Below are 26287 nucleotides of genomic sequence, written 5' to 3' on the forward strand. Positions count from 1 at the left end.
GATGACAATTGAAGTCACCTTCCTTCTCACCAGGGCGAGATACTTGGGAGTCAGAGATGTCTTGAGGGAGGAAAGTTTCTGTTTGGCAGATTATGTCTGGTTTGTCTGTCTGGAAAGATCTGGAAGGAAAGGTCTGTATGGAAAGATCTGTAAGCAACCTGTATGGAAAGATCTGTAAGGTTTGAGCCAAGGCCCCTGAAATTTGAAATCCACACTGTTATTGAAGAGGGAGGGAGGAGGCTCTGGCTGCTGGGGAGAGGAGTGGGTAGGGGGGAGGGGAGGATGGAGGGGGGAGGTAAGGAGAGTTGTTGAAAGAGTGTGGGGGGTTTCAGAATAGCTCGGGAAGGGGGCTGGATGAGGAGTAAAGGCTCTGTGGTGCTGGGGGAGAGGGGGGCAAGAGAAGGGGCAGAAGACAGTTGAGTATTTGAGGTGGTGGAGTGATGAGATGGAGGTGAGAGGGCAGCGGAAGGAGTCAGCTTTGTGGATGTGAGGGGGGGGGTAACTTTGAGAAGGGTGTGTGAGGGGGGTGAATGGTGGGTGAAGCATGAGTGGGGAGAGTTTTTGAGAAAGGTGAGAGGGAGGCTTGGAGGGAGAAGAATGTGATGGTTGCTGTGAGATGGGTGAATAGGCACTGAAGTTGGAAAAAAAAGAATGGTTGATGGAAAGCGAACATTTCCAGCAAACTGGGGTTATTAAAGTTTTTCGGTCAGAGATGCGATTAAAGACATTTCTTGATGGATGCAATATTGGGGAATTAAGAGAAGAAACGCTGTCACAGTTGGATTTTTTTCTGCAAGGTGTGAGGGAAAGGTCGAATTGAGAGCAGTCTGTTGAAATCTGTGAAAGAGGAAGATGAAGCATTGTCGGGGATCGTTTTTAGGGTACCCAGTCAAATGGACTGGGTAACCTTTTGTTTTTTCCCCCGCCGCGTGGCGGAAGGGGGATATTGTTGTTACCCAGGGCATCTGGCTGTCCGTCCGTCCGTCCGGGCGTCAACATTTATAGTTGTGAGTGTGATAACTCATAAACTGTTTGCCATATCGATTTGAAATTTGGGTCACACATGAACCACCTAAAAAGGAAGAATGCGATTGATTTTGGGCGTGGCCGGATCCAAGATGGCCGACTGGGGCGGCGTCAACATTTATAGCTGTGAGAGCGATAATTCATAAACTGTTCGCCAGATCGATTTAAAATTCGGGTCACTCATGTGCTACCTGAAAAGGAAGAACCTTATTGATTTTGAGCGTGGCCGGATCCAAGATGGCCGACTAGGGTGGCCATCTTGAAAAAAATGTTTTTGCGCCATATCGATTTGAAATTTGTCACACATGTACCACCTGAAAAGGAAGAACCCCATTGATTTTGAGCGTGGCCGGATCCAAGATGGCCGACTGGGCGGCCATCTTGAAAAAATGTTTTTTGTAATAAATGGAAAACCGCTTATCTGATTTCAATTATTTCAGGTTACTACGTTCCTCACCCCTGGCGAACTTTTTTGAGATGATGACCAAATGGTGTCTTGTTTCCAATTCACCTCCCTCATGATCTGGAATATGTATGACCTTTTTCATTCAATGGCGGGGAATTCCCCATCTCTGATGGTATATTTCTTAATTATTATTGTTATTATTATCACTATTATTATTTTTTGAGACAGTTTTCATCAGATAAGGTAATGGAAAGGGTGTAGAAAAAATCGTGAGGTGAATGGTGAATTTGGATCGGTAATCGTCGAGGGTGGAAACAGATCACGTGGTTACGGGAGAAGAATGTTGCTCCGCGAGGTGAATCGCAAAAGTGAATTCATGATTTAACTTTTGGTAACTTCAAGTTCCCTGAGACACAGACTTGTTTATATTGTTCATGTCACCCTGCATTCCATTCAGTAACTTTTCTGCCCAGTCCATTGGAGCTTAGACGTTCCCAAAGCAGTTTTCTTTCAATCCTCTGTTTTTGTTTTGATTCTTGTCCGTGTTCTTTTTCAGGGCAAGAGCTGGACTTTATCACATTTAATCTCAAATTTAAATCAGAAGTTGAAGCTGTCAGATGTTGATTTTTAAAAATTGGTGCAATCACGTGATCACTGAAGACGTTTATTTGAATTCAGCGTCCAATCAGGAACGCACACCTTGCGTCACAACTTGTCCATCAAATCTCGCGTTACATGAAAAACGGTTGTGATGTGAACTGATTCTGGTTCAAATCTCACGAGACGAGGGGGGGGGGGGGGGTCAATAAGAGGTTTATGCGATTCTTTCGTACGAAGCAAAACATTCTTTTAACTCGTTCGCTTTGCTTCAATTTGCAGTAGGATTGGCGGTTTATGCTTTTTGTTGCCCCCAAACTTTTCCTTCGGTTTTTTTTGGCCTGAAAAGTGGCGGAACCGACCCCTTCAACCCTCTCCCCGAATCTCTGATGGTTGGTATAACCTTTGTGACATCATTTGTTGATGCTTGTTTGCTCTGTTGCTAATGGAGACAAACGGCATTGCTCTCTTTTATTGAGAGGGGACAAAAGAGCATCATTTCTGTTTCGTTTCCCCACAATGGTGTCGTGTTTTCTGCTGCTCTGTGGAAATCATATTTTTTACCCTTTTGAGATGGCAAGACGACATTAATATCGTCGAGCAAACAGCAAGTCCTTTATTTTATTAGTTTAGAGTTATTTCATGAGATTTGTTTCAGTTTGACATGAGGAATATTTCCAAATGTCCATCATTTATCATTTCAATGATAGTAAATACTCACGTGTAAAATTGTATTAACTAATGCAACGACGTTTATGAAAGGTGAACGAACAGAAGATTTGGGGCACTTGCACCGCCCACCTCAAAATGGTGGTGCAACAACAGGTGGTGGAGGTTCAATTTGTCCAAATGGAGGGCAAAATATCCTGATGGTGAAATAAAATTTGGCATCACCATTATTCACGTTTATTATGATTCATCAACCCCTTGGGCACAAACCTCTCTTCCTGTTACCCCCTCACTCCGCCTCTCTCCCTCTCTCTCCCCCCTCCCTCCCCCTCTCCCCTCTCCTCTCCCTGCTCCCACCCTCCTCTCCCCTCTCTTTATGTCCATACGACATCCTTTTGTGTGGACTTTCAAACTCAATGAATTATGTCTTTGAGTCACTGATAGTTAAAATTAAGGTTATTTTGCACCTCTTTGAAATATATTCGTAAATGTTTTGTTTAATTCGCAATGCTGAAGGTGGATTTTTTTCCTTAATTGATGATTAACACTGCATCCTTTGTTCAAAGACTTCCGGTACAGATACTTTAATTAACAACGCTGACTTGGTTTGTTCATCTTTGTGATAATTTTCATACTGTCACAGTACAGAGCGTCGGTGCCGCCGAAGCAGCTTCCTGACGAAGGGTTGTACCGGGTGCACGCCATTGTCTTCCCAGCAGTAGTTTGGGCTTTGTAATTTGGCCACGGTGGTGCCGATAACTTACCAACTCCAGGCGGAGAACACCGTGGCCATCTTTAAAGTCCACCAACTGTCATGTCGATAGATCGAACACACAGTTTAACGTCCATCAGAGGGATGGCACACAAATTGATTAATCACCCCACCTATTAAACACCTGGATGACAGTTTATTGCTGGGCCAAGATTCAAACCCAGGTAAGACAGCCCAGAGGCAAGTGTGCATACCTTGAGCCATACTTTCAGATCAGGTCTTATCTTTACGCTCTGTTAATAAACAAATTGCAATTTCATGATGTATTTATATGTTTACCATTTGGGCATGCTTGCACACTGCAAGCAATGACTCGAGTGAATCCTTAAGTGCAGACATAATCAATGCAAGCTTCATATATTTGATGATGTGGATTGTGTGAGAGATTTATATTGAAGAGAAAGAGGCTACAATAACAATAATGCAAAAAGACAAAAGAAAAATGTTGCATATTCATAATTATCTTGATCAATGAGCAAAAAAAATTGCGTCATGTGACCCAAATTGCAATGTAATTGAATATTCAAGTGTGCTATCCTTACCAAGATTACTTAATAATTAACAGGTCAGGTATGGGAGCATGTGCCAGAACAGCACGTCGCTGCGTCCACTTTCCGCTGGTACTCCAGGGGCCTCCGTCTGGCCATCCCCCAGGCAGATGCCAGGCCCATCCCCATCTCCTTGAGATGATGGTCAACGTGTTGCAACCATGAGGCACGTGGTCGACCCACTGGCCTCCTCCACTCATGAGACTCCCTCGCTGAGAGAATCTGGTGAGCAGGATCAGAGTCAGGAAAACGAGCCACATGTCCATACAGCCGCAACTGACGCTCACGGACTATGCAGGTAACAAATCTCATCCGAGTCTCTCTCAGAAACCGCTCGTTGGACACAAAATCCGACCAGCGATTGCCAAGGATTCTCCGAAGAGACCTGGTACCAAAGGAATTAAGTCTCCGTCTCAGATCCTTGGTCAGAGTCCAAGTCTCGCACCCATAGAGCAAGACTGGAAGTACCAAGGACCTGAAGACTCGGACTTTGGTCCTCCCGCACAGGTACCGGCAGCGCCACACCCCATGATCCAGTGAATCCATGACTCCCCAGGCCCGACCCAGACGTCTATTGACCTCTGACTCGCAGCCAGCAGAGACATGAATATCACTGCCAAGGTAAGTGAATCTCTCCACGACCTCAACATCCTCACCACAAACAGACACAGACAGGACAGCAGCATCCAAGATGTCACCGAAAGCCTGGATCTTAGTTTTGACCCAAGAAATCCGTAATCCCAACGGCTCCGACTCCTCATTCAGCACCTCGAGGGCCCCCAAGAGGATGTCTAAAGTCTCCGCAAAGATGACTGCATCATCTGCAAAGTCAAGGTCCGAGATCTTCACATTCCCAAATGACGCACCGCAACTTGATCTCTCCGACATCCTCCCAAGAATCCAGTCCATACAAGTGCTGAAAAGTGTGGGGGCAAGTACACATCCCTGACGAACTCCAGTAACAACTGGAAATAAGTCAGAGATGGTACCACCACACTTCACAGCACTCTCAGTACCAGAGTAGAGTTCAGACATCAGATCGATCAGTTTTGATGGCACCCCACGAAGACCAAGAATCCTCCAGAGGACATCCCGATTCACTGAATCGAACGCTTTACAGAGATCAACATAGGCTGCAAGCAGCCCCTGCCGAAACTCTCATCTGCGTTCGGTGAGGACACGAAGTGCAAGGATACGGTCAACCGTTGACCTCTTTGGTGTAAAGCCTGACTGCTCTGGACGCTGGTGCTCAAGCAGATGGTGGCGAACCCTATCGAGAATTATCCGAGCAAAGACCTTGCCCGGCACTGAGAGCAGCGTCACCCCTCGGTAGTTGTTGCAGTCTTGGCGATCACCCTTCCCTTTCCAGAGAGGGACAACAAGGCCCCTCTTCCAGTCAGTTGGGATGATGCCTGTATTCCATGCAGAGCACAAAACTGCATGCAACGACACGAGTGCAGCATTTCCACCAACCTTGAGAAGTTCGGCATGGATGCCACAGATCCCTGGAGCTTTGCCCCGTTTCAACTGGTTCACCACAGCCCGTGTTTCCACAAGCGTAGGTGGACCACAGTTGATTCGAGGGTCAGCAACAGGGATTGCAACACCCTTGACGTCCAACTCGACAGTTGGGGGATCAGCCTGGTACAACCGCTCAAAGTAACCGGCCCAGCGGGCCTTCACTTCAGACTCCTCTGTCAAGAGCCTACCACTCTCTGCTCGAACTGTAGTGCTCCGAGGGATGGGCTTGGATGAACGTAATGCGCGAATTCCCCTGTAAGTGGGACGAGAATCACCTGTCCACAGGTGATGCTCTACCCCCTCACAGATTCCTCGCACATAGGCCTCCTTGTCCACCCTCAGTGCATGTACAGTTTTACGCCTCAGCTCCCTGAACAGCTCAGCTCTGCCACTCAGCCTGGCCCTGCGACTCTGGTCAATGGTATCCATTGTCCCTTGAGAGACAAAATTCTTCTTTGCCCTGCGGTGAGCTCCAAGGCATCCACCGGCAACATCAAAGACGGTGGTCTTGAAGGTGCTCCACAACTCTTCAGGACCCCCCAAAGCACCCAGACCCCCCAAGTGTCCACTCAGCCTGTTCGCAAACCCCTCAGCTACTCTCTCATCCCTGAGCTTGGCAACATCCAGCCTCGGCTGGGATGGTACCATTCTCCAGGATTTAAGGTGCAGCTTTAGAGTTGCTACAACAAGCCTGTGGTCAGTATTGAGGAACTGAGCACTCCGGTAGACCCTGCAGTTCTGGATCATCCTCCAACGACCGTCAATGAGGACATGGTCAATCTCCTTTGCCACACCGCCAGCGTTGGAATACCAAGTCCAGCGATGAGCTTGTGGGCGCTGAAACCATGAACCAGCCACCCTAAGTCCATGACTTCTTGCAAAGTCAAGGAACTTAGTGCCATTCTGGTTCATAGTTCCTGACCCATGGGGACCAACACACACCTCATAACCGTCCCTATCAGTTCCAGTCGATGCATTGAAATCCCCCAAGACTAGCAGTGTATCTCGTCTGGGGCACTGATCAACCACAGACTCGAGTGTGGCTTAGAATGCATCCTTCACGGTGAGATCACTCGCCTCAGTCGGAGGATAAACAGAGACCAGGGAAATGACACCTAAGGAGTGACGAATCCTTAATCTCATAATACGCTCGTTGACCGGTGTTACCTCAATTATCATTGGGGTCAGCTTATTGGACACAGCGACAGCAACCCCTTGGGTATGGAAACCATCAGAGCGACCAGACCAATAGTAGGTGTAACCACCCACCATTATCTCGCCGCAATCCGGTCTCCGAACCTCAGAGAGAGCTGCAACCCCGATGTCCAAACGCTTGAGCTCAGATGATAACAGAGACAGGTGATCATCCTCTCTTAGGGATAGGACATTCCAGGCACCCACCCGAAGGGACCGCCTCAGGTTAACCCAAGGAGACCGCCGTCTGGTGGACGACACCTCAGCACCACTCCGACACACTCTCCCGCAATCTGACCCAGCGATGTTACCCCGTGGTTTCCCTCCGATCAAAGATTGGGGGTCCCGAAGGCTTTGCCCCAATCCCGTCATCCGGTGAGCTGCCCTGCGAAGGGAAGCTGCACAGGAGGTACTCCCACGGAGTGGGTTTTCAGATTTTTTTTGCGGTTTTACGTTTTGCGGAATGAAGGGTTTTACGGTGGCTGGAGTGCAAATCCTGCCACCAACCTCCTAATAAGAAGTAAGCCAACTGCAGGAGGACGTCCGCAGACACAGTTGGGCACTAGATATGGATGGCCGTTGGCTCACAAGGAGCTCCTCCGCCCTTTGACAGGTTTTGTTTTTAATCCTGCTGGGTGTCCATATCCAAACACCTTCCTCACCAGAGAACCTGGTGGGGGAGACGGTTTAGTCACCGACAACCCGACCATGGAACAGGTTCGTACAGGTTTACATGGTACCTGTAGCAGGTCACAAATCGAACCTGACCTGACATAATTAACAAACTGCTACGAATACTGAATAATTGGTAATACAGTGTTGAAAGCATATCAAATGCTTAAGCACATCATCAATCAGATCGAGACATAGACATCAAATGGCACCACAGCCGACTCCGCTCATGAGAAGGCCGACTGCCTCAATTCTGTGTTTGCTTCCAAATCTTGTCCCAAACCCCACATTCTCGGAACCCATCCTTCCCATCAAAAGCAACTGCTCATGGATGCTGTCTTTTTCACCTGAGAAGGTGGAGAAGGTTCTTTCAACCCCCAACTTTGACTCCGCCACTGCACTGGACGCCGTCAGCTCACATGTCTTAAAAACCTGCTCTGCTGCTCTTGCACATCCTATCTCTGCCCTTTTCACCCTGAAATTTGCAATGTGTCATCTATGTGCTTGGAAATCTGCAACATTACTGCACTATATCTCTAGCTGCCAAAACTGATCCCTTCAACTTCAAACCTTACTCACTTGCAATCATCAGCAAGGTCAATCAATCATTGCAGTTGACATGTAATCCTTCCTTTTCTCCAACAACTTCATCTCAGATCAACAATTTGATTTCAGATCAGGTCACTCAACCTTGGACCTGCTGCCTTAACTCACCGGACAATGGATGGAGGCCCTTAATGTCAGACATGAGATCAGGGCAGTCTCTTTGGATATATCTCGTGCTTTTCACACAGTCTGGCATCGTGCCTTACCATCCAAACTCTGTTTACGCCATTCAAGGTCAACTCCACAGATGTCTTCCTCCACTCTCGGAGCCAAAGTGTGGCTCTCAACATAAACCTGCATCTGCGGGCCCACATTTCTCCTCGTTACCTTCACGTGCAGGCCCTTCTTTCACTGCATGTGCATTCTGTCATCGCCTGCATCTGTGGGCCTTTCGTTGCCTGCATCTTCTGGCCTCTCATCGCCTGCATCTGCGGGTCTCTCGTCGCCTGCATCGGCGGGTCTCTCGTCGCCTGCATCGGCGGGTCTCTCGTCGCCTGCATCTGCGGGTCTCTCGTCGCCTGCATCTGCGGGTCTCTCGTCACCTGCATCTGCTGGCCTCTCGTCGCCTGCATTTGCGGGTCTCTCGTCGCCTGCATCTGCGGGCCTCACGTCGCTTGCCTCTGCGGGCCTCTCGTCACCTGCATCTGTTTGCCTCTCATCGCCTGCATCTGCAGGTCTCTCGTCGCCTGCATCTGCGGGTCTCTCGTCGTCTGCATCTGCTGGCCTCTCGTCACCTGCATTTGCGGGTCTCTCGTCGCCTGCATCTGCGGGCCTCACGTCGCTTGCCTCTGCGGGCCTCTCGTTGCGTGCATCTGCGGGCCTCTCGTCGCCTGCCTCTGCTGGTCTCTCGTTGCCTACATCTGCAGGCCCTCGTCGCCTGCATCTGCGGGCCCTTGTCGCCTGCATCTGCGGGCCCTCGTCACCTGCATTTGCGAGTCTCTCGTCGCCCTCATCTGCGGGCCTCTCATCGCCTGCATCTGCTGGCCTCTCATCGCCTGCATCTGCAGGTCTCTCGTCGCCTGCATCTGCGGGCCTTCATCGCCTGCATCTGCGGGCCTTTGTCGCCAGCATCTGCCGGCCCTCGTCACCTGCATCTGTGGTCCCTCGTCGCCTTCATATGCGGGCCTTCGTCACCTGCATCTGCGGGCCTTTATCGCCTGAATCTGTGGGCCTCTCGTCGCCTGAATCTGCGGGCCTCTCGTCAACTGAATCTGCGGGCCTCTTGTCGCCTGAATCTGCGGGCCTCTCGTCGCCTGAATCTGCGGGCCTCTCGTCGCCTGAATCTGCGGGCCTCTTGGCACCTGAATCTGTGGGCCTCTTATCGCCTGAATCTGCGGGCCTCTCGTCGCCTGCATCTGCGGGCCTCTCGTCGCCTGAATTGGCGGGTTTCTCGTTGCCTGAATATGCGTGCCTCTCTGTACTTGCATCTGCTGGTCTCTCGTCGTCTGTGATATTTCCAAGATATGCGACAAATAAGAGTCAAAAGAGAAGTGTTTATGCGGATACTTATTTTACATTTTTATGATTTCCCTCTCCAGAGGAGTGGGTGTGACATTTTCGGTCGTTTGTCTGTTTATTTATCTGTTTGTTTTTCTGTCCATCGAAAGCACAGATCAATTGGAAAATGAGTACTTTGATAACTTGTGGACCAGAAAACCACATAAAGAAGTCCTGGTGAGGGTCTTTACTCATTGATTGCTCTTTCGAGTTGTCAGTATTTTTGAAATGAAAGAAATGTGTTTGTCTAAAATGTTTGAGCAAAAGTTTGTTGGGGTTATTATTTGATAATACTTGCGGTTATACTCTAATTTTCCTTTGGGTGTTAATTAATTTGAGGGCATTCGTGGACACCAAGTCGATTCTGCAGTGCGTCCCACCATTGCCCCGCTCAGTTTCTTGGCACCCTCTCTGCTAAGTGTCCCAATGTCTGGGAGAATCCTGATGGGCTGAATGTTCTTTGTCTCCCTTTCCCTCTGTCACTCATTTGCAATTACAAGACGCCGCCATCTGGCTGCCGAGAGCCTGACTCTCTACATGTTGTGCACCTGGCTTTCTGGTGCTCACCTTGGCAACTGCTTGCCTTCTGTGGACCCAGTGCCACCGTCCGACTCGGTCCCATTTCACCTGAACCAGGACCGTGCGGTCATGATTGCCAGGACGCACCTCGACTCCCTCAAGAGGCCTGGGAGTTAGCCATCCCGGGCCCAAGGAATGACCTTAGATGAGTCTCAAAGTATGATGGCTGCTTGAACACCCTGCCAGTCGGCTTGAGTTAAATGCCAGACTCGACGGCGTTGAAGTGGTTCTCTGATAAAAGCCAGAGAGATGTCCACTTTGACAAGCAGATAGTCAGAAGAACCGATTGGAGTGGAGGAAGAACAGCAGAAATTTTCTGGGAAACTTGTCAAAATCAGATTCTGAAGAGACAGAGTACCATTGGTTGAGATCTGGGTCGGAAAATTGACCGATTGAGTCAGTCCCAATGAGTCGCAGAAATCTTTTGCGAAACTGCCATGACAGGAGTTAGAGGTACCCACACCCAGCCCCCTGGCCTGATGACAATTGAAGTCACCACATATGAGGAAGAGAGAGAGAGAGTTTGGATGAGAGGATAGAAGTTAGTCCATGTTTTTGGATAGTGAGGTGAAAATGGAGTCATCACTGTTTGGTGGATGGTACAGTACACATATAAGCATGAGGTGGCGGTGTAGGGGAAGTCGTAGCCAGAGGTATTCCTGGGCGTGTGGGGGGAGAGTGGGCAGTGCATGGTGAGTGAGGAATAGAGTGTTTGAGGAAGAGAAAAACTCATCCACCAGCGTGGGGCTCAGGTTTGTCATACTGGAGGAGGGAATAACCAGGGAGAGATACTTGGGAGTCAGAGATGTCTTGAGGGAGGAAAGTTTCTGTTTGGCAGATTATGTCTGGTTTGTCTGTTTGGAAAGATCTGTAAGGAGAGTTCTGCATGGAAAGATCTGCAAGCATCCTGAATGGAAAGATCTGTAAGGTTTGAGCCAAGGCCCCTGAAATTTGAAATCCACACTGTTATTGAAGAGGGAGGGGAGGAGGCTCTGGCTGCTTGGGAGAGGAGTGGGGAGGGGGAGGGGAGGATGGAGGGGGAGGTAAGGAGAGTTGTTGAAAGAGTGTGGGGGTTTCAGAATAGCTCGGGAAGGAGGCTGGATGAGGAGAAAAGGCTCTGTGGTGCTGGGGGAGAGGGGGGGCAAGAGAAGGGGCAGAAGACAGTTGAGTATTTGAAGTGGTGCAGTGATGAGATGGAGGTGAGAGGGCAGTGGAAGGAGTCAGCTTTGTGGATGTGAGGGGGGGTAACTTTGAGAAGGGTGTGTGAGGGGGGTGAATGGTGCGAGAAGCATGAGTGGGGAGAGTTTTTGAGAAAGGTGAGAGGGAGGCTTGGAGGGAGAAGAATGTGATGGTTGCTGTGAGAGGGGTGAATATGCACTGAAGTTGGAAAAAAAGAATGGTTGATGGAAAGCGAACATTTCCAGCAAACTGGGGTTATTAAAGGTTTTAGGTCAGAGATGCGATTAAAGACGTTTCTTGATGGATGAAATAAAGGGGAATTAAGAGAAGAAACGCTGTCACAGTTGGATTTTTTTCTGCAAGGTGTGACGGAAAGGTCGAATTGAGAGCGGTCTGTTGAAATAGAAAGAGTCGTACGTAATGACACAATAATGAGAACCACACTTGTGAAAGAGGAAGATGAAGCATTGTCGGGGATCGTTTTTAGGGTACCCAGTCAAATGGACTGGGTAACCTTTTCTTTTTATCCCCCGCCGCGTGACGGAAGGGGGATATTGTTGTCACCCAGGGCGTCCGTCCGTCCGTCCGGGCGTCAACATTTATAGTTGTGAGTGCGATAACTCTGTTTGCCATATCGATTTGAAATTTGGGTCACACAGGAACCACCTGAAAAGGAAGAACCCTTTTGATTTTGGGCGTGGCCGGATCCAAGAGGACGACTGGGGCGCCATCTTGAAAAAAACGTTTTTTGTAATAAATGGAAAACCGCTTCTCTGATTTCAATTATTTTCGGTTACTACGTTCCTCACCCCTGGGGAACTTTTTCGAGATGATGACCAAATGGTGTCTTGTTTCCAATTCAGCTGCCTCATTATCTGGAATATGTGTGACCTTTTTCATTCAATGGTGGGGGATTCCCCATCTCTGATGGTATATTTTTAATAATGTGGTGGTGAAGCGTTTTTAATAATGTGGTGGTGAAGTGTTTTTAATAATGTGGTGGTGAAGTGTTTTTAATAACATGGTGGTTACGTGGAGTTGAAGTGTTTTTAATAATGTGGTGGTGAAGTGTTTTTAATAATGTGGTGGTGATGTGTTTTGAATAACATGGTGGTTACATGGAGGTGAAGTGTTTTTAATAATGTGGTGGTGAAGACTTTTTAATAATGTGGTGGTGAAGTGTTTTTAATAATGTGGTGGTGAAGTGTTTTTAATAATGTGGTGGTTCAGTGTTTTTAAGAAGGTGCTGGTGAAGTGTTTTTATCCCCCGCCGCACGGCAGAAGGGGGATATTGTTGTCACCCAGGGCGTCCGGCTGTCCGTCCGTGCGTCAACATTTATAGCTGTGAGTGCGATAACTCATAAACTGTTTGCCATATCGATTTGAAATTTGGGTCACACATGAACCACCTGAAAAGTAAGAACCCTATAGATTTTGGGCATGGCCGGATCCAAGACGGCCGACTGTGGCGGCCATCTTGAAAAAAATGTTTTTTGTAATAAATGGAAAACCGCTTATCTGATTTCAATTATTTCAGGTTACTACGTTCCTCACCCCTGGCGAACGTTTTTGAGATGATGACCAAATGGTGTCTTGTTTCCAATTCACCTCCCTCATTATCTGGAATATGTATGACCTTTTTCATTCAATGGCAGGGGATTCCCCATCTCTGATGGTATATTTAATAATGTGGTGGTGAAGTGTTTTTTATCATGTGCTGGTGAAGAGTTTTTAATAATGTGGTGGTGAAGTGTTTTTATCCTCTGCCGCGTGGTGGAAGGGGGATATTGTTGTCACCAAGGTTGTGCGGCTGTCCGTCCATCCATCCGGGCGTCAACATTTATAGCTTTGAGTGCGATAACTCATAAACTGTTCGCCATATCGATTTGAAATTTGGGTCACACATGTACCACCTGAAAAGGAAGAACCCTATTGATTTTGGGCGTGGCCGGATCCAAGATGGCCGACTGGGCGGCCATCTTAAAAAAATGTGTTTTGTAATAAGTGTAAAACTGCTTATCTGATTTCAATTATTTTTGGTTACTACGTTCCTCACCCCTGGGGAACTTTTTTGAGATGATGACCAAATGGTGCCTTGTTTCCAATTCACCTCCCTCGTTATCTGGAATATGTATGACCTTTTTCATTCAATAGCGGGGAATTCCCCATCTCTGATGGTATATTTTTAAATTATTATTGTTATTATTATCACTATTATTATTTTTTGTGAGAGTTTTCATCACAAAAGGTAATGGAAAGGTTGTAGAAAAAATCGTGAGGTGAATGGTGAATTTGGATCGGTAATCGTCGAGGGTGGAAACGGATCACGTGGTTACGGGAGAAGAATGTGGCTCCGGGAGGTGAATCGCAAAAGTGAATTCATTATTTAACTTTTGGTAACTTCGAGTTCCCTTCGACACAGACTTGTTTATGTTGTTCATGTCGCCCTGCATTCCATTCAGTAACTTTTCTGCCCTGTCCATTGGAGCTTAGACGTTCCCAAAGCAGTTTTCTTTCAATCCTCTGATTTTGTTTTGATTCTTGTGTTCGTGTTCTTTTTCAGGGCAAGAGCTGGACTTTATCACATTTAATCTCGTAATTTAAATCAGAGGTTGAAGCTGTCAGATGTTGGTTTTTAAAAATTGGTGCAATCACGTGATCACTGAAGACGTTGATTTGAATTCAGCGTCCAATCAGGAACGCACACCTTGCGTCACAACTTGTCCATCAAATCTCGCGTTACTTGAAAAACGGTTGTGATGTGAACTGATTCTGGTTCAAATATCGCGAGACGAGGGGGGGGGGGGTTCAATGAGAGGTTTATGCGATTCTTTCGTACGAAGCAAAACATTCTTTTAACTCGTTCGCTTTGCTTCAATTTGCAGTAGGATTGGCGGTTTACGCTCTTTGTTGCCCCCAAACTTTTCCTTCGGTTTTTTTTTTTTTGGCCTGAAAAGTGGCGGAACCGACCCCTTCAACCCTCTCCCCGAATCTCTGATGGTTGGTATAACCTTTGTGACATCATTTGTTGATGCTTGTTTGCTTTGTTGCTAATGGAGACAAACGGCATTGCTCTCTTTTATTGAGAGGGGAGAAAAGAGCATCATTTCTGTTTCGTTTCTCCACAATGGTGTCGTGTTTTCTGCGGCTCTGTGGAAATCATATTTTTTTTACCCTTTTGAGATGGCAAGACGACATTAATATCGTCGAGCAAACAGCAAGTCCTTTATTTTATTAGTTTAGAGTTATTTCATGAGATTTGTTTCAGTTTGACATGAGGAATATTTCCAAATGTCCATCATTTATCATTTCAATGATAGTAAATACTCGCGTGTAAAATTGTATTAACTAATGCAACGACGTTTATGAAGGGTGAACGAACAGAAGATTTGGGGCACTTGTACTGCCCACCTCAAAATGGTGGTGCAACAACAGGTGGTGGAGGTTCAATTTGTCCAAATGGAGGGCAAAATATCCTGATGGTGAAATAAAATTTGGCATCACGATTATTCACGTTTATTATGATTCATCAACCCCTTGGGCACAAACCTCTCTTCCCGTTACCCCCTCTCTCCGCCTCTCTCCCACTCTCTCCCACCTCCCTCCCCCTCTCCCCTCCCCTCTACCCTCTCCCACCCCTCCTCTCCCCTCTCCCACCCCTCCTCTCCCACCCCTCCTCTCCCCTCTCTTTATGTCCATACTACATCCTTTTGTGTGGACTTTCAAACTCAATGAATTATGTCATCGAGTCACTGATAGTTAAAATTAAGGTTATTTTGCACCTCTTTGAAACATATTCGTAAACGTTTTGTTTAATTTGCAATGCTGAAGGTGGATTTTTTTCCTTAATTGATGATTAACACTGCATCCTTTGTTCAAAGACTTCCGGTACAGATACTGTTATTAATAACGCTGACTTGGTTTGTTCATCTTTGTGATAATTTTCATACTGTCACAGTACAGAGCGTCGGTGAAGCCGAAGCAGCTTCCTGACGAAGGGTTGTACTGGGTGCACGCCATTGTCTTCCCAGGAGTCGTTTGGGCTTTGTAATTTGGCCACGATGGTGCCGATAACTTACCTACTCCAGGCGTAGGACACCGTGGCCATCTTTAAAGTCCACCAACTGTCATGTTGATAGATCGAACACACAGTTTAACGTCCATCAGAGGTTTGGCACACAAATTGATTAATCACCCCACCTATTAAACACCTGGATGACAGTTTATTGCTGGGCCAAGATTCAAACCCAGGTAAGACAAGAGCTGAGCTAAAAGGATGGCTCAAGGTATGCACACTTGCCTCTAGGCTATCTTTACGCTCTGTTAATAAATAAATTGCAATTTCATGATGTATTTATATGTTTACCAGTTGGGCATGCTTGCACACTGCAAGCAATGACTCGAGTGAATCCTTAAGTGCAGACATAATCAATGCAAGCTTTATATATTTGATGAAGTGGATTGTGTGAGAGATTTATATTGAAGAGAAAGAGGCTACAATAACATGCATGCAAAAAGACAAAAGAAAGATGTTGCATATTCATAATTATCTTGATCAATGAGCAAAAAAAATTGCGTCATGTGACCCAAACTGCAATGTAATTGAATATTCAAGTGTGCTATCATTACCAAGATTACTTAATAATTAACAAACTGCAACGAATACTGAATAATTGGTAATACAGTGTTGAAAGCATATCAAATGCTGAAGCACATCATCAATTAGATCGAGACATAGACCTCAAATGGCACCACAGCCGACTCCGCTCATGAGAAGGCCGAATGCTTCAATTCTGTGTTTGCTTCCAAATCTTGTCCCAAACCCCACATTCTCGGAACCCATCCTTCCCCATCAAAAGCAACTGCTGATGGATGCTGTCTTTTGCACCTGAGAAGGTGGAGAAGGTTCTTTCAACCCCCGACTCTGACTCGTGAGCTGACGGCGTCCAGTGCAATGTCTTAAAAACCTGCTCTGCTGCTCTTGCACATCCTCTCTCTGCCCTTTCCACCCTGAAATTTGCAATGTGTCATCTATGTGCTTGGAAATCTGCAACATTACTGCACTATATCTACAGTATACGTGTAAAAACTGATCCCTTCAACTTCAAACCTTACTCACTTACAATCATCAGCAAGGTCAATCAATCATTGCAGTTGACATGTAATCTTTCCTTTTCTCCAACAACTTCATCTCAGATCAACAATTTCATTTCAGACCAGGTCACTCCACCTTCGACCTGCTGCCTGAACTCACCGGACAATGGATGGAGGCCCTTAATGTCAGACATGAGATCAGGGCAGTCTCTCTGGATATCTCTCATGCTTTTCACACAGTCTGGCATCGTGCCTTACTATCCAAACTCTGTTTACGCCATCCAAGGTCAACTCCACATCTGTCTTCCTCCACGCTCGGAGCCACAGTGTGGCTCTCAACATAATCCTGCATCTGCGGCCCCACATTTCTCCTCATTACCTTCACGTGCAGGCCCTTCTTTCAATGCACGTGCAGTCTGTCATCGCCTGCATCTGTGGGCCTCTCGTCGCCTGCATCTGCGGGCGTCTCGTCACCTGCATCTGCGGGCCTCTCGTCGCCTGCATCTGCGGGCCTCTCCTCGCCTGCATCTGAGGGCCTCTCGTCGCCTGCATCTGCGGGCCTCTCGTCGCCTGCATCTGCTGGCCTCTCGTCGCCTGCATCTGCTGGCCTCTTGTCGCATGAATATGAGGGCCTCTCGTCACCTGAATCTGCGGGCTTCTCGTCGCCTGCATCTGCGGGCCTCTCGTCACCTGCACGTGCGGACCTCTTGTCAACCGATCCTGCGGCCTCTCGTCGCCGAACCTGCGGGCCTCTCGTCGCCCGCACGTGCGGGCCTTTAGTCGCATGCATGTGCAGGCCTTTCATCGCCTGCACTTGTGGGCCTCTCGTCGCCTGCACGTGCGGGCCTCTTGTCGCCCTCACGTGCGGGACTCTCGTCGCCTCTAACATGCGGGCCTCTCGTCGCCTGCATCTGCGGGCCTCTCGTCGCCTGCCTCTGCGGGCCTCTCGTCGCCTGCATCTGCGGGCCTTTCGTCGCCTGCACCTGTGGGCCTCTCATCACCTGCATGTGTGGGCCTCTGGTCGCCTGCACGTTTGGGCCTCTCGTTGCCAGCACGTGCTGGCCTCTCATTTGCCCGCACGTGCAGGCATCTCATCACCTGCATCTACCGGTGTGTCTCGTCACCTGCATCTGCGGGCCTCTCGTCACCAACATCTGCTGGCCTCTCGTCGCCTGCATCTGCGGGCCTCTCGTCGCCTGCAACTGCTGGCCTCTCGTCGCCTGCATCTGTGGACCTCTCGTCGCCTGCATCTGCGGGCCTCTCGTCGCCTACATCTGCTGGCCTCTCGTTTGCCTGCATCTGCTGCCCTCTCGTCGCCTACATCTGTGGACATCTCGTCGCCTGAATTTGTGGGCCTCTCGTCGCCAGAATTTGCGGGCCTCTCGTCGCCTGCATCTGCGGGCCTCTCTTCGCCTGCATCTGCGGGCTTCTTATGCTCGTCCACGATAGAAAAACTCATGTGACCGAATCGGCTATTCGGTGAGCATGGCCCTGTGTATAGAGCGCGTGAGCTCCACAGCCCGCAACGGGTGCGTTTTCGCCCGGCCAAGGGAATTGTTTCCCGAGGGTCCGGGGAGTTCCGCCATGGCCTCGCCTCCTGTGCACTCTCCACCTCCACCCTAATGGATCCCAAAGTTTTACAATCACAGGTCGAGATTTCGCAAATCACCCAAACGTCGCATCTCTACTCGGCTACGACGTCCGTATCCACTGACGGTACCCACGTCGATTTCCGCCTTGAGGGGGCTTGATCAGAAGTACCCCAGGCCTTCAAATGCAGACCTATTTTATTCGGGGTCAAGACGTTGGCAGTTCCACTGTGCCTTCCCATGAGAATAATCATTTGTGACCAGGCATTAATGACTGGCTACTTCCGATCCGTCCTGCAAGATGAACCACATGGTGAAAACTTCGGCTGGGTGGATCACACACACCTTGCATACCGGATGATGCAAGGCCCTTCCTATCCCTCTCTCTGACTTTCTGTCGACATCAATGACGCAACCTCACTGGTGAATCAGCATCACTCTACCTCCCAAATTACCTTTCACCAACCTACTCATTAACCATAGTTTGCAGGGATCAAAGCTCGGGGCTGACCACAACGATTGGTTTGTGTCATATGTGGTGTGCGCCCTGTGTCATCTCCTCCCCACCATCATCTGAGGCCCGACTTCTCCACGCCCACCCTATTCTTTCCTGCAAGGATCTTCAATCATTGACTGATCCTTTGAGTTCTGTATTTTTTTTAAAATCATGAAAATGTGTTTATCCAACCTGCTTTTGCAAAATTTGTTGGGGTTATTATTTGGAAATATTTCAGGTTCCACTGTCATGTTCCTTTGAGTGTCAATCAATGCAATGTGCCATTTTCAATTTCTCCTCAATCCTCTTAAAATTTGGAAAATAATGTTATTTCTTTTTCAAAATTGATTTGTCATTTTAATTTAAAATGGACATCCTTATTTCATATTTAGTCTTTTGCTGATTGTATTTGTTTTTGAACTTCGATGGGAAACGTGTTTAACCATGAGGCCAAAAAAAAAAAATGTTGCATTGGCGTAACGGGTCACTGAAAAATAGGGTAGGTCGGTCGGGATCCTTTTTTTTTTTTTTTTCCCTAATAAATCCCAAAATTTTTGTATAATAAATCCAAAAATTTCATAAATCCTAATAAATCCCTCCCAAAATCTCCCCCGGCTCGAGTACCACCCTTTTTGTCGGCGGGTTCTGTCCGAAACACTTCCGGGTTTTTGCGATCGCAATCTCAATCAACAAGATACTTGAAATCGATAGCAAAAAAACAAAAAAAAAAACGTAGGGTCGGCGCAATTTTTAGGGTCGGGCGGGTTACGCCAATGCAACATTTTTTTTTTTTGGCCTTATGCTTGAGAAATAGTATGTTGGGGTTATTGTGGGAGTCGATTGAAGTTGATTATTTGATGCTGCTTTGGTGATGAATCAATGCCACGTAACATTTTCAATCATGACTCAATATTCTGTTTATGGAAGATAGTTTCGATTTAATAACATAATACTTGTGTACGGTTATAAACAATGTGGCACGGAAAGAGTAAAAAACCTCAACATTTACGTGTTCTTCACGATCATTGTTTTGACAATTGTCTTGATTTGTTTTTGAATTGAAATCATCCACCGCAATGTAAGCCATCTATTATTCTCGGAAATGAGCTTCACCAATCTGAATATGAATGATTATGAAGAAGCTCAAGAATAAATTTGCAGTTTTATTTGTTTTGCACGTGAAGATTGTTTAACAGTGAAAAACAAGTGGCAACGCTAACTGAATGCTTGGACTCTGAAGAGCACATCAGGAAGCAGAAATTCTTCACCTTATTCGGTACAAGGTTGGTGAAAAATCCTCACTCATTTCCTGTGTTGGTGAAGTGGAGATGGAAATCACAATGGATGTCCATCACTTTGACGGGCGGGGATGGGGCCCGTCAATTTTTCCCTTTGATGGCATGGTGTTGGATGGTTTATCTTGTTTTTATTTATCATGTTTTACATTCATCAGGAGATATAAATTTGTGTCTGTTGATTGTCACAGGAAGTTCCATTTTACGTGTTGTACTGATTTTCTGTCATTCATTAACAATGACATTTTATGAGAAGCTGCGTCTTGCAACTCACATGGGTAATATTCCAGTATTTATGTCGGTGCAAGTCACATGATATTTTTGAAATGTTGGCTTCACATTGCTTTTGATATTTCCAAGATATGTGACAAATAAGATTCAAAAGAGAAGTGTTTATGTGGCTTCGTTTATGCCGAGGGCTTCGTGCTTTGGTCAGGGCCCTTCGGGGTGGGTTTGGGTCCTCCGGGGCCCGTCCTCTCACGTCGGGTACCCGGCCGCGCGCGCGTCTTCCTCACGCGTGCCGTTTCGCGCGTTGGCGGTGCGGTCCCCGGTGCTCGGGGTCTGCGGCGAGGGTCACAATCCCACCCGACCCGTCTTGAAACACGGACCAAGGAGTCTAACACGTGCGCGAGTCGAAGGGCTCGAACGAAACCCCGGAGGTGCAATGAAAGTGTGCAGTGCGCGTGCCGTCGGGTCAAGGCGTCCCATCCGCTCGCCGGCCGGGTCGGGCGGTGCAGGTGCGGGTGCGAGCGCGATGCTCCTCGGGTCCGGTGGCTTTGTGCCTCCTCTTCCTGTGGGCATCCTCTCGTCTCGTCTCGTGCTGTTTCGGCCCGAACCGCCGGCAAGCGGTGAGGGTGCCCCTCGTGCTCGCGCGCGAAACCGTCGGGCGGGATCCTCGCCACCGTGGCAGGGGCGAGGCGCACCGCCGGCCCGTCCTGCGCTCTCCGTCCGGCGCGAGCCCGCGGAGGCGGACGGAGCCCTAGCGTACTTCTGTTGAGACAACGTTGCTCCGCTGATTGAGATCGAGCGCTGTCCACACGTATGGTCTTGGTAGAGAAGAGCTTTAATTCACACCAAACATGTATACATGGAGAGATATAGAGAGACACAGAATACCCACAGTAGTCCAGCTAATTCTAACTCTGCTGGCTTGGCACTCTGGCTTGCCTTATATACAATTTGTCCTGCCCCTTGTGGGACCATCTGGTTTCAAGATTGGCCCAGCTCCCATCACTACTTTCTATTGAGACTTTGTTTCCCAAAGATCAATTTCCTCCAAGGGGTAAAAGCCAGGTGCTGATTTCCTCCCTTTGGGCTCTAAAAGCCATCTGGTTTGGTCATTATCCGGCCAGGGAGTCAAGAAGACGGATTACTTTTTGAGAGCCTTTACCTTGCTTTCCTTATTCCACTCCTTGGAAAGTGGAAGCAGCTGTTGTGCTGTGTCAAATGGCACTGATTTACAATCGAGTTTCCTTCGGCTCGAGGCTTGTTTATGACCAAGCTTACTTGGCTCAAGGTTGATTTACGATCGGGCTTCTCTTGGCTCAAGGTTTTTACAAGGGTAATAAAAGCCAGTTGCTCAGCCGTGTCACAAAGAAAGAGACTACATGCTTTGGCTTTTAACACAGCCAAGAACTGCAGCTGTTAAGAGTGCTCTATAATGAATGCCTTTGGCTCTTTCTTTCACTTTTGATTGTTAAAAAGTAATTCTGCTAACAAATGGCTATTCTCAGCTTGGGAGAGATGCAATCTCTCAACACTTCTTGGTACCCGAAAGATGGTGAGCTACGCCCGGGTAGGGCGAAGAGAGGGGAAACCCTGGTGGAGGCCCGCAGTGGTTCTGACGTGCAAATCGATTGTATGACCCGGGCGTAGGGGCGAAAGACCAATCGAACCATCTTGTAGCTGGTTCCCTCTGAAGCTTCCCTCAGGAGAGCTGGAGCTCTCGCTGGATGCGCAGTTTTATCCGGGAAAGCGACTGACGAGAGGCATTGGGGCCGAAACGGCTTCAACCTATTCTCAAACTTTGAATGTGGAAGACGCCCAGCTCGCAGCTTCGGAGCCGGGCGCGCGTCGCGCGCCGTGCGCTCAGCGCGTGGGCGAAGAATGCGAGCTATCCAGTGGGCCACTTTTGGGAAGCGGAACTGGCGCTGTGGGATGAACCGAATGCCGGGTTAAGGCGCCGAACGCGGACGCTCATCGGAGCTCTGGCAAAAGGTGTTGGTTGGTCGAGACAGCAGGGCGGTTGCCATGGGAGTCAGAATCCGCGAAGGAGTGTGTAACGACTAACCTGCCGAATCAACTGGCCCTGAAAATGAATGGCGCTCAAGCGTCGGTCCTATACCCAGCCGTCGCCGGCGATGTACCGTTCCTTCGCGCAGCGCACGGTCCGTGCGCTTCGCCACGTCAAGTAGGAGGGCCGCCACGGTGGCGCTGAAGCCTTGGGCGTGGGCCCGGGCGGAGCCGCCGCGGGTGCAGATCTTGGTGGTGGTAGCAAATATTCAAACGAGAGACTTTGAAGGCCGAGGTGGAGAAGGGTTCCATGTGAACAGCGCTTGGACATGGGTGAGTCGGTCCTAATAGACGGGCGAAGGCCTTGCGGACGATGTTGGGCGATGGGCTCCCATCCGCCCCGTTGCGAGCGAAAGGGAATCGGGCTCAGATCCCCGAACCCAGAGTGCGGAGAAAGGTCGGGGGATGGTTCGCGTGCTTGCAGTTTGTGCTCGTCGTGGCTGCCCAACGTTGCGGTAACGCAAAGCACGCCTGGAGACGGCGGCGGGGTTGCTGGGAAGAGTTTTCTTTTCTTCGTAAAGGGACGGGCGCCCTGGAATGGGTTTGACCCGAGATAGGGGCCTGCGCCCTGCAGAGCCTAGCGGCTCCTGCGGCGTCCGGCGGGCCCTCGCCGCCCCTTAAAAATCCGAGTGCGATGACTGAATCTCGCTCTGGGCCGTACCCATATCCACAGCAGGTCTCCAAGGTGAACAGCCTCTGGTGCGATGGAACAATGTGGGTAAGGGAAGTCGGCAAGCCAGATCCGTAACTTCGAGACAAGGATTGGCTCTGACGGCTGGGTCGGTCGAGCCGGGGCGCGAAGCGGTGTACGGGAACGTGCTCGCGGTCGGGCGAGCCTCCGTTTCCTGGGGCCGCGAGGCTCCCGGCCCGTCGCTCGATCCGCCGGCGCCACGCGGCGTGGCGTCGCGTTCTACCGCCGGCGTAGGCGGTGCGTTCGGCCGCGCCGTTCGCTGCTGCCGTCCGGGGAGGTGTGTGCAGGGTGCCGGTCGGGGCCGTCCCTCCCCACCCCTCGCTAAGGGAGTCTTTCCTCTACCGTTGTCGAGCGATCTGCGTGGCGCGCGGCGACCCGCGTTTTGCGGTCACATTTCCTTCGCTTTCTCCCCCCCCCTCCTTCGCGGGGGTGCGGGAGGTTCGCGTCGTCCGCGCGTCCCGTAGGGAGTCAAACGTGCGGCTGCGGAGTGGGGAGCGTCTCGGCGTGGGGCGGCCGAGATGCTTCGGCCAGTCCCGTCGCCGTCCCGGGCGCCATCGCGTGTCGGTGCGCGCCATCGATCCCCGCCTTCGTGCCGGTGGGCCCGTGCCCTCTCGCGGGGCATCGGCATCGGGCCTCCTGGGCCGTATCGGCCCGGCGGCGGTCTCGGACTGTGAGGGACTCTGTTGCGAACGTGAGCCATTGCCTCCCCGTGGAGCGCTCCAGCTGCTGCGTGCGCGCAGTCTGCCCGGACCCGCCGCGTCCCGCGGCCTCTTCCGAGCCTCCCGAAGTTCGGTTGTTGGGCAAAGATGCGATGGTGCGAGGCTCGGGTGAGCGCGAGCCTCGGCCGGCGCCCGACAGTCACCTGAGAACCGGTGCGGACAAGGGGATTCCGACTGTTTATTTAAAACAGAGCATCGCGATGGCCGGCAATCGAGTGTGGACACGATGTGATTTCTGCCCAGTGCTCTAAATGTCAAAGTGATGAGATTCACTGACGCGCGGGTAAACGGCGGGAGTAACTCTCTTATGGGGTCACCAAACAGAACTGGGGCAAGCCCAACTGGGTCGCCAAATGCCTCGTCATCTCACTAGTGACGCTTGAATGGATGAACGAGATTCCCACTGTCCCGATATACTATCCAGCGAAACCACAGCCAAGGGAACGGGCTTGGCGGAATCAGCAGGGAAAGAAGACCCTTTTGAGCTTGACTCTCGCCCGATTCTGTGAAGGGACTTGAGAGGCGCAGAATATGTGGGAGGCCCGCCAGGGCTCACGTGGTCTGACCCCGTGAGGGGCGCAGGGCGAACGTTGTCGCAGACGCGGAGCCGCCGGTGAAATACCACTACTCTTACCGTTCCTGTACTAACCCGTTGAGACGGGGAGTGCGGGCCCCCCGGTCGGGGGGGTCCCGCGTTTCAGGTGCGAAGCCCAAGGTTTGGTCGGCGTGGCACGCCTTCGCATGCCTCGTGTGCGTGTCGCGCGCACTCGCCGGCGAGCGGCTCGGGCGACCCGCTCCGGGGACAGTTCCGGGCGGGAGTTTGACTGGGGCGGTACGCCTGTCAAACAGTAACGCAGGTGTCCTCAGGCGAGCTCAGGGAGGATGGAAACCTCCCGCAGAGCAGAAGTGAAAAAGCTCGCTTGATTTTGATTTTCAGTATGAATACAGACCGTGAAAGCGTGGCCTCACGATCCTTTTGACTTTTTGGGTTTTAAGCAAGAGGTGTCAGAAAAGTTACCACAGGGATAACTGGCTTGTGGCGGCCAAGCGTCCATAGTGATGTCGCTTTTTGATCCTTCGATGTTGGCTCTTCCTATCATTGCGAAGCAGAATTCGCTAAGCGTTGAATTGTTCACCCACTAACAGGGAACGTGAGCTGGGTTTAGACCGTCGTGAGACAGGTGAGTTTTACCCTACTGATGCTTTTGTCGCCGGGACAGCAACCCCGCTCAGTACGAGAGGAACTGCGGGTTCAGACACTTGGCGCGTGCGTCTGGCTGAGCAGCCAGCGGCGCGAAGCTACCATCTGAGGGATTATGGCTGAACGCCTCTAAGTCAGAATCCCTCCTTGGGCACGGCAATACTGTTGCGCGTGGGGCTTCGGCCGGGACAGCGTATACGACTCTTGAGCCGGCGGTCCCCTCCGAATTTCGGAGGGCGACTTTCGGCGCGGTCCTCCGCACGGCATCGGTTTCGAGGTTCGCCCGATCAATCTTGCAGCGCGACCCTCTCCGAGCGCCGCTCGCACAGCACGACGGTGGGGCGCCATACGCCAAATGACTCGTAAACGACCTGGTTACGGCTCGGGGTGTCGTAAGGAACAGAGCAGCTTCGTCGCTGCGATCTATTGAAAGTCATCCTTCGAGCTAATGTTTCGTTCGAGCGATACACGGTGTAACGGTGTTACGCTGTAGTGCAATGCACTGTGTCACTGTGTTTCCTTCTGAGCAGCTGCTGACTGCAGAGGCTCGACCGGCGAACACCGAACGTCTCTAGGTTGCTGCGTGCGGTTGTTCTCGTGGCAGTTTGCAGTGTGCTCGATGTTGCATGACAAGTAATTTGGGACGGGGTCCTCCACAAGGTCCCCCGTCGCATGGGCGTGTGTCAAGTGTGTGCGGACGGACGGGGGCGCCAAGCACGTACGTTCACTCTCGAAATCAACAGGGTGAACGAAGGGAGAGGACAGCACACAGACAGCAGACAGCAGACAGGAGAGGGGTTTCCTCCACAAGGACCCTTCGTGATTCGTGACCATTCCGTCAAGATCACTGCCATTGCCCGGGACACTCGTGTGCAGTTGTACGCAGTCCGTCTCTGTGACAGTGACCTGAGAAGAGAAGCAAGGAGAGATGCTTCCTCCACAAGACCCTTCTTTCGTCACGGGTCCCTGAACACCGCCACCGCCACCGCCAGGAATACCAGAGTGAGTTGCGCGCCGTCCGTCTCTCTGACGGTGAACGGAGAGGAGAGGAGAGATCCTTCCTGCACAAACTCCCTTCTTCATTTGTCTGTCAACAGCGCCACCATCAAGGAATTCCAGGAGTTAGTTGCGCGTCATCTCTGACGGTGAACGGACAGGAGAGGAGAGATGAGATTGGATGAGATGAGATGAGATGACATGAGATCCTTCCTCCACACGTACCCTTCGTCACCCGTCCATCAACACCGCCACCGTCAATGAATACCATGAGTCAGTTGCACGCCCTCCGTTTCTCTGATGGTGACCTGAGGAGAGAAGAGACAAGTGGAGGTGTGTGTGTGTGTGTGTGTTTTGTGTGTGTGTCTTGTGTGTGTTGTATGTGTGAGCTGCTGCAGGCCTTCTCCGTGTGTGTTGTGTGAGCATCACCTGCATCTGTGGGACTTCGTGGATGGATCTGTGGTCCGTCGTCGCCTGCATCTGCGGGCCTTCTCCGCGTGCATCTGCGGGCATTCGTCGCCTGCATCTGAAGGCTCTCGTCGCCTGCATCTGCGGGCCTTCGTCACCGGTATCTGGTTTGTATAATATGTGGTGTGTGCCCAGTGTCTGCTCCTCCCTACTATCATCTTCGGCCCTACTTCTCCACAC

At 50.1% G+C, this 26287-nt stretch overlaps 2 pseudogenes; both read left to right on the forward strand.

Annotated features, from left to right (window-relative positions):
* The first annotated feature begins 21367 nt into the window (after positions 1-21367).
* LOC147035926 (28S ribosomal RNA) lies at positions 21368-22734 on the forward strand (annotated as a pseudogene).
* Position 22735: 1 nt separating this feature from the next.
* On the forward strand, positions 22736-25097 carry LOC147035927 (28S ribosomal RNA; annotated as a pseudogene).
* The last annotated feature ends 1190 nt before the right edge of the window (positions 25098-26287 follow it).

The sequence above is a fragment of the Eptatretus burgeri genome, chromosome 1 (genome assembly GCF_056783735.1).
Source record: "Eptatretus burgeri isolate ZD-2024b chromosome 1, Ebu_testis_v1, whole genome shotgun sequence".
In the NCBI taxonomy this organism is placed as follows: Eukaryota; Metazoa; Chordata; class Myxini; order Myxiniformes; family Myxinidae; genus Eptatretus; species Eptatretus burgeri.